This window comes from Montipora foliosa, chromosome 13, assembly GCF_036669935.1.
Source record: "Montipora foliosa isolate CH-2021 chromosome 13, ASM3666993v2, whole genome shotgun sequence".
NCBI lineage: Eukaryota > Metazoa > Cnidaria > Anthozoa > Scleractinia > Acroporidae > Montipora > Montipora foliosa.
This window is the reverse complement of record NC_090881.1, coordinates 97,853-107,527: the sequence shown is the minus strand read 5'-3', so window position 1 is coordinate 107,527 and position 9,675 is coordinate 97,853.

The following is a 9,675-nucleotide window of genomic DNA, read 5'->3' as shown; positions in this document are numbered from 1 at the left end:
TTGATTTACACTCTTTCTTGGTTTGGGATTGGTCTAATTGGTTTGACAGTCCTTGAAGCTGGCACTGGTTTTTTATCTTGTTTCAATAGCAATTTGATCAGTTCAGATTTACTCAGTTTTTTAAGATCTTTTTTATTCATACTATAATGTGACATATTATTCATTCTATATATTAGTTATAGTAAATAATTCTTCAAGCCATTTTTAGTGCGTTTGAATTCATGCATGAAAATGACTGCTTTTAAAAAGATATAGGACAACTATTTCAACGCATCCAAATCATGGATGACTTGAGATATAATGAATTTAATCTGTTTCCTCTTGAATAAGTTTCAGAGAGTTTTTAAAGTGTTTGTTCGTGTGTAAATGTTTATGCTTTCCTGCAAGAGTATAGTTATGACCATTGTTGCAAATTTGACAAAACCATTCTTTATGCAACATATAATCTGTTTTCCTTTGACGTCATTCCTCATCAGTGTAATATCTAGGTCTTCCTTTCGGTTTTACTAATTTTCCACAATCATCACAGTTATAAGACTTGTTCAGATTTTCCCTTTCCATATATAGATACTATACATTATTTTTTAAGTGTGTTGCGTTTTGATGCACTCTATATTTGTAACCTAAATCTTGACCATTTTTCTGATCTTTTCATTTTCATATTCTGTGACGTCATCATTCACAATGAAATCTGGTGGGCATGATTTGTTAATATTTCAGTTATATGTTCCATAGCAGTTTTTTCCGACATTTATATACTATTATTTAGATATTTTTTCTACATCTGCGTTCAATATATTTGTTACTTTCTTCCATATGTTTAATGACTTCAAATATAACATCATCATAAGAATTGCTCATAAGATACTTACATTTATTCGTTTCATACATCTTTTTCATATGAAGTTGTTTCTCAGACACATTGTATGAACCTGTCGGACTTTTGAATTCAATACATAAAGAATTGTGTTTGCTTGTTGGGTTTAACAGCATGAGATCGCATTGTCCTGACATGTAACCTTTTTTCCATGATGTTGAGCGTATTAAAGGCGATTTTTGGTTTTCACCTAAACCAGCGATCATCAAAGCTTTTTCGGGATATTTGTCTCTTATAAATTGTACAACTTTGCAATGCAAGTCATATTCACTTTCAATCATTAATTTTTTGCTTTTCATGTTGTAATATCCTTTCTTTCTGATTGATGGTAAAACTTTGTTGGTTACCCAATGTTTGAATTCTCTTGCTACAGGTTGTTTGGAAGAAAGAATGAGAGAATAAAATCCTGATTCATTGATGAATATAGATTTTGCGTAAAAGCACTTAATTATGCCATCTTCGGGGCTTTTTAAGGGGGTTTCGTTCCCCCCTGATTTTGGCTTGATTTTTAAGTCCATCAATTTTTGTCGTCTTCGTGCACATGATCTCTGATCGCTTTTCGTGTATTTTTATAGTTCAGTATCAAAGCTATTTCTTTGCCGCGGAACCATATTTGGTCTTTTTTGTCGATGTAACAATTGATTTCAACTTTCAGTGTGTCATTTTTATAATTTGTCTTTTGAAGTTCCATTTTATATAGGTATAATAATATACGTATATATTTTATTTTTTAAATAGATTTTACACGTGCGTTTAAACATAGCCAGAAACAATTGAATATTTTTGGCTACGAATAGCAAATAAACAGTATGCACCGTAATTGAGTTGATATATTATACATATGTCTGTTTATATATTTTTAACATCTTTTAATGGTATCCAGCTAATGAAATCATCACTGTATCCCTTCCACTTCACTAGAGCTTGTTTCTTCTTATAGTCCTTCGGAATCACTTTATCAATACGAAAAACATCCTGTATTGCTTTTAATAATTCAGGTTGATAAAAACTTCCTTGAATGTCTTCACCTCTGAGATCTTTTAGTTTGTACGTTATTGGATTGGTGTATTGGATCTTATCACCTGTAAACACTTCTTCTGTCCAATTTGGTGTATAACCCTTGTCGAACACATTCCGTTTATACTTAGATATTCGAACCTTATCACCAACCTTAAATTTTGGTTTTTGTTTTGATGTTTCTGTGTCACCATATAGATTGAAGTAAACGGTTCCTTCATTGCTCTTTTTGCTGGCTTCTACAGGTGTCATTTTTATGCTTGAATGTTTTGTGTTGTTGTACTGTTTCAATATTTTTGGTAGCATGTCTAAATACTGTGTGTTACCTTGAACAGTAAACTGCTTCCACATTTTTGACTTGATTGTCCTATTCCACCTTTCAACCACCGAGGATTTCTCCTCATTTTCAGTGGAGTACATATGTATCCCATTTTTCTCTAATAAGTCTTTCAAGTGTTTGTTATAGAACTCCTTTCCCTTATCAACCCATAAATACTGTGGTTTTCTACTTTCCTTGAATGTTGTTTTAAATGCTTCAGTGACAGATTCACCTTTCTTATCCTTCAATGGTATGATCCAACCATATTTGCTGAAAACATCAATAACCATAAGAAGATACCGATAACCTTTATTCCATTTGCTAAACTGTTGCATTTCAACTAGATCACTTGCCCATATTTCATCGATATGATTCACGATTACACGCCGCCGAGTAAAGTTGCGTCTTATGTATGCATGTAATTCATCTGCTAATTTTTCTTGCCAGTTTTCTTCACTCGACGGCTTTTTCCGTTTTTTGAAACTCCTAGGCCTAGTTTCTGCTTTGTATTGATAACATTTCTTGCCAACCAATGCCCCCATTGTCTTTCATTATACGGTACGTTGTCCAAAGCTTGAACCATTTTCCTATCTGCTTTATTTTTACATTTCCTATCATCCTTGCAGACGGAATAATCAACATCGTGTTGCATTGCTATTGCATCAGTTCTTCCAGTTGGCATATCATATATTTCTAATATTTGACCAGTTTTTGGGTCATACTTCAGTTGATTTTCCAAATCATTATAAGGTCCTGTGTATTTATGACCGGGAAGTGTCCATCCGCTTTTTGGTTTTGGTAATTTACCAATAGCTTTGTGAATATCAAGAGCGCCACCGTCTAGATCTTTTCTATTTGTTGTGTATTTCTTTTTAGGTCTGATTTTAGTGGATAATTGATCGAGAGCTTCTGATCCCACTTTATGCAAAACAGGATTCAATTTTCTTAAACTGTAATCAATTGCTTTTTTCTGCAAATTTGGATCTCTCATCAATTCGGAAGTGTAATATCTTCCCATTTCGACTCCTTTTTTTGCTAAATAAGGCACACCTTTTGTTAGGAACAATTCAGTTCCAGTGTTTGCTAAATCTGACATGATCCCTTTGCCTGCCATCTCTGACAGGCTGTTTAGTTTCCCTGTTTTTTAACAAATTTGGTCTTTTTAATGCCGCATTCAGCACAAGTGCAAAAGAACATTAGTCTGCCATTTTTAGTTGTTTTGTAACCTGAAGGCTCAGTACATTCAGTCACTTTCTTTTGTTTGACACAATATGATTTCATAATATATATAAGTTAGATATTTTTGAAATAATGTTCCATGAATCTCTCATTTTTCATTGTGTCATTTATGTCGAACACTTGTAATAAATCATAATACGAATTACCCTTATTCATTTCATTTAAGAAGAAGAGACAGAAATACCCACAAGTTGTTGTTTGTATGTTTTGTATGTGATTATTTTGATGCAATAAAGTCAAATTTTTCTTTTTGGCATGATTTACAATCTCTTGGAATGGAGGCATACCGAAACTATCAAAATAATTGATGATGTTATCTTTTACATAAGTGGCTATCCAGTGACTTCCACTCATATATGCAGGTTCAAGATTGTAGATGAATAACGCCTGTTTATGGTTATGTGGAACATTTTTGTCTCTTGACAGTACATCATTGATTGGTATATTCAAATATTTGAACCATTTTATCAGATCGTGGTTGGACATAGGTATGTTTTTGTGAAATTTTGGTTTCACAATATGTCTCCTATGATTGGAATGTTTCGAAAAGGCGAGTTTTTCCCTAACAGCAGTCCTTTTCCTTTTTTGGTTGAGGTTTTTTTTTTTACCATTACCCGTCACATATGGCGGATAACTATAAAATGGAGGGGGCATTCCAATTCTAGGTGCTCCTGTACCATTTTTAAACCAAGGTGGTTACCTATCCTCGGTGCTCCTTTTCCAGTCATCTTTTTCACAAGATCCAAAGCCAAAGGAATTCCAATGCTAGCTAACAGAGTGCCTAAAAATCCACCTGATTGTGTTTTGGTCGGTTTTATACGAACACCTGAACCTGATTGAAGAGCATTCAATATATCCTGTTTTTGTTTCGTCGATAAAAGATGTTTATATTCTATCAGCTTATTAATTTTATCTTGGGGTATAAGGAAACCACCAGTCTGTTGACCGGATCCAATCAATTTTTTAGCTCCGGCTTCTGCTAAACCACCAAGAGCACTCAACCCAAGGGTTTTACCAATAGTTGGAAGAGCTCTCATTCCAAGTGACAATACGGTACTCAAAAGACTTCCACCAACTTGTTTCCTGATATTCGTCTTGGCGAGTTTTATATCCATTCCTTTGTTCAATTTGCGATTTTTTTGTAATCTTTTTTTTACCATTGCTGGAACATAAAGAGTGTCGTTTCCATTAAGAGAATCATTTGTTAGTCTTAGAACAATTGTTTCCCTTTTATGGTAAGCATTACTCAGATTCTTTTTTTGATTATCTGAAAGTCTTACGTTGATTTCATGAAGTTCAGTCATATAATATATGTTATATAATTCCAGTTACAAAACATATACAAATAAATAGGAGTCATTTACTTGATTTCATATTACTATTTCAGTTGTGGGCTTATACTATAACCAGTTCATTTCCAACTTTGTCAATGACGACTGTTTCTTCATATAAAACGATAGCATGTACGCTGAAAGCACTGTCTCCAGCACTATTAGCATTGAGTTTATACCTAAAAATTAACTGTTTAGGATCTCTTGTCACTTTCTCTGCCTGATATGATAGATCGAAATAGATTAGAGGATAAAGAGAGTTGTAATTCGCTAGGTTGAGTTGTGTGCCAGTGTTGTAATCATTTTTCCTCATTGCATAAGACATCAATCGTTGAAGATTCTTACTTTGCTTTCAGAATCATATTCAGCTTCGGGATAAAGACATCATTACCATATTCTAGACGACATGTTGTCAAATAACTACCATTTGCACGATCGGCGTTGATGTTAAATGTATCAAATTCATATGGATTTGCCGCCGAATTCCTTGTTTTAGCTCGTTGTAGGTATACAAAAATTGCTTTAACATTGTCAATACTAGAAGAAATCTGGAAGAATCCACTACCATTCCTCGGACTAGACATTTGATACATTTCTCTGAGATACGTCCATTTGTCCTGTTTTAAAAAAGAACCAATGAACTTATCATACAGACTGTCTTTTGGTGTCAATTTTGGAACCCATAGTAGAAATCTGTTAATGACAACCCTTCCATCATCAACTGCGTCAAGTTTTTGAAGTAGTTCGTTATCATCCGGTAGCTTTAAAGTAAATTCAAGCTGCATTGGTACCAGCATCTTGCCCTCCAACTCTTCAAAAAAACTGTAACGATTAAGAGGTATGATTCTATTGACATCAGAATTAGCGGTTGTTAAAAGTCGTCTAGCCTCAAATCCTGCATTCTGATTAGCATTGGCTATCTAAATACCAAAGACTATTCTTGGCTACTGAGCGACTAAAATCGTCACTATATTCGAGGAGGTTTTTGACAAAAACGACCTTGTGTAAATTATCAGTGTCATACACAATTTTACCAGCGCTTTTTATCATCATATGAGCAATCAATGAATGAGATCCATTAATGACTGTTATACGATCTGCACCATAGGCTGTACCATCAGCCAATTTTTGTACCTGGAACTGGATCTCGAAATAAGCATTGTACCAATCGTAAAAACTCGATCGATCATTGATTGTGAATGTATATCCATTTTTCTCCTGATGTTGACCATTGGCTGGGGTTCTAATTACATCATCAAGTTGGAAACGCACCAACTCATTTCTTTGTAAAAATTCACTTGTTCTAAAAGCCATTTATACTATTATATTACATAATTTTGCTATCATGTTATTTATTTGAAGACTCTACGCCTTATTCCAGATCCTGATATCAATCTATTGAGGATCATATCAGTACTTTCATCTTGCTGTTTAATGGGTGAGGATGGAACAATTGCCCTTTGTGTTGTAGCTCCTTTTCTCAAATTTGCCAATTTTTTCATTATTAGGTCTCCTGACTTTTCTGCCGCCGCCTTACCAATTTTATCACCTGCATGGGAAACCCCTGATTCTAATGCCTTTTTTGCTATTGGCTTAGCAAATTTCTTGAAAACAGATGATGCCACACTCTTTAACGGTTTAAAAATATTATCAACGATAAGTCCAGACCCTTTGTGTTGAAAAACAAATCTACCAAGTTTTGGATGATAAAACCTCTTGAATTCATACGGTTTCATTTATGCTTTTATGTTATATTATTCTATGCTTTTTAAAATTAGTGAAAAAGCTGTCTCCGCTCCATTTAGATCCAGTAATCTTCTTTTTCCATCGGCTATCCAGATTCTGATTGACGAAATTGTAATTTTATTAACTGGATTAAATGTGACTCGTCGTGGTTCGAGGGTGAAGGAGTAACTTGGAGTTAGTACACTGGTTGAGAATGAATAAATGATGTGTGTTTCTTTGCCGTCTACAAGCGATTTGTTAATTAAATCACAATGAATATTGAGTATGTCTGTGTCTTGACTGAGATTTGGCACTCTTAGTCCAATATGCGTTCCACTTGCCAATATCTTTTTGTCGAAACCGATTAGTTCATTGAAATTGCTTGCTCTTAAATCAAGTTGGTAATTTTCAGCTAATGTAACCGTGACCCTGAATGTTGTGTCATCGAATTCAAGAGTTATCGGATACGTATCACCAGTTTTTGTTATATTTTTTATGTATATGTTGAAATCTGTATAATTCCATACACCGGCTGGAAATGTAATGTTTTTAAAAGTTGAACCATTATCTGGGCTATATTTGATTAATTGATTTTTGTATCCAGCATTGTCATTAAACCAAGTGAATGACATGTTAATGACTCTGTTAAGACCAACAACATATTGCTTGTTATTGTCTAGATTATAGGTCTGGTAAAATTTGTTGTGAAATCTTCTGGTTATTATCTCCTTGATTTTTTACAGAATATGATGATAAAACTCTCTCGTTGCATTATATAATGAAGTTACATTAAATTTTGAAATATTGTTTGTATAATTTACCATATTGTGATTTGTTAATTGTCGACATTTTTAATAATGTGTCCAATATAGAAACACCCATATTTCGCATGTTAATGCTAGTATTACCTGTCAATATCTCACCAACAATTAAATCCAATTTTTTTATAAGTTCTTTCGGTTTGTTGAAAAATATAACATTGCCACCTTTTTGTTTTTCCTACCAGAACCTTTTATTGTTTCGATTTTATTTTGATAATGTTTTATGTATTCATTTAGAGTTCTCATAGCGCGATCCACTCTTTTGATTTCCTCTTGCCTATCACACTTCCGTTATAGTCCCACTTTTGTATTGCTTTGTAACGTTTCCTTTGTAGGCTTTCAATGATTTCTTTTAAATTTAGCATCATTGATAATCTTATTGAGATATTTTTTGTTCTTTCGTTGAGTCATTTCTTGTTGATTCATTACCTTTTCAACAGAATCATAATTTTGAAGACCAAGATCACCTAATATAATATATAGAGTTAGCCAAGCCTAAAAGCGGAGCTCCTGGTTGTTTATTCTTACTGGCTATAGGATTAGTGAAAATAAAGGCTTTGGAACTGTCGGCCTATGGGTTTTCCCGGAAATTGCTTAATTATATCATTTTCCTCGCTGGACTAACTAGTGAATTCCACGGTTTAATTTCACCTGAAAAACCGACTGATCGCATTAATCACGAAGGGATGGGTGTGATATCGGTTTTTCCAGCGAAATCTACTGTCGAATTCACCAGTTAGGCATTTAATTTTTCTTGAATCGCAAGAGTTTGAAAAGGAAACAAACAAATCCTCAGCAAGCGAACGGAAAAGGAAAGAAGCCATTTCACGAGTCGACTGTCCAACAGCCAGCGAATAGGAATCACGCTAAAATTTAGAAGCTCAACAGAAGTAGCGATAGCTCGTAGATGTGACAGATCGTACTTTATTTAGTTCCACTTTATCTTTGCCAACGAGCTCATTTCCATTTTGATGTACTCATTGAAACACGCCAGCTTGGCTTAGAAAACCAGAAATCGGCTAGAAAGGACAAACTTCAAACAAGATCTCCAACAAATTACCTGTAACGTGCTGGGTAAGACAAAACTTCTGAAAACACACAAGGCTGGTGATATTTCTCTCTCCTTACTTTTATTTACGAGAACTCAGTTGCGATTACATGGTGTCCAGAACATAATGTGCAAAATTTATCTTGTTCACTGTCGAGACAACATCGAAAAAACAATTAGGCAAGCAGAGTAAAAAAAAACGTCTTGTTCGCTCCGCATTTTAAGGCCAAACAAACCAGCAAAAGATCGATTATTTCTGTCCAAAAAGAATACAGATGATTGTTATATTTAATTCCAGTTAACAATAAAAAATTCGAGTTTCATTCCTGAGCAAAGGAAAAAACCGACTAAACAACTTTTTATAAATATGCATCCACCTTGAAAATAACTCATCCGTAGAAATAACAAACAGGGTTTAGTGTCCAAGAAAATAATTTGTGGAGTAACTTCTTCCACCAACTTTAGCTATTACTGGTGTACCGTTTTGTCGTTCTCGGTTCTCATTTCTCTCCTCTTTCGTTCTGCTGCTTGCTTGCTGTCATAAGCCCCGTTTCAGGCATGCTCCTGCAACCTTTAGTAGAATTCAAAATTCAAAATCACTCCTCTATAATCAGCATACCAAATCACATGCAACTTTCAGGGGAGCCACACCCCAAAAAAGCCACGTGCGCCAATACAAATGGTAACCAAAAACACTTATCAGCTTTATAGGAAGTTTAATCAGTCGACTCGAGCATTATACTTGACATTGAATTAACTACACCGTGGTCGCCACCAGGGGTGTCGTGACCATCAGCTAGTATTATGTTAAACCTGGACTGAAACTAGCGAAAATGCCAGACAAATATTTTTCCATACCGTACCTGAACACGAAAAGCATCGACTGTCCATAAGCTTTGCTGACGTAGCGTGGCTGTGTAGGCCGCGTCTGAGCCACAGAAAGAGCGCGAAATGAAGCCTCGATCAGGTGTTGTGAGTGTCCGGACCTGGCTTGGGCCTGCGATCCAATCAACAACCAGTCCCTGGTCACGCGGTCCAACTTCAAACAAACAGCTGACCATCGATAGGTCTAACTTGAGCCCGCTATAGAGTCACGTGATACTGGTCCGCGGATACCTTGTTTGACAGGTGTCAATTGACCCATAACATTGATGTCCAATATCAAATATTCTTCCTGTAACTAGTTAGTGTCAAATGTAGTATTGCCTCCTTGTTGAGCTCTAAACTTTAATTAGGCCCGTGATATGTTTCCGTGTAACGTGGTCACATTGGCATACATGAAGGGGCGGACGGACGTT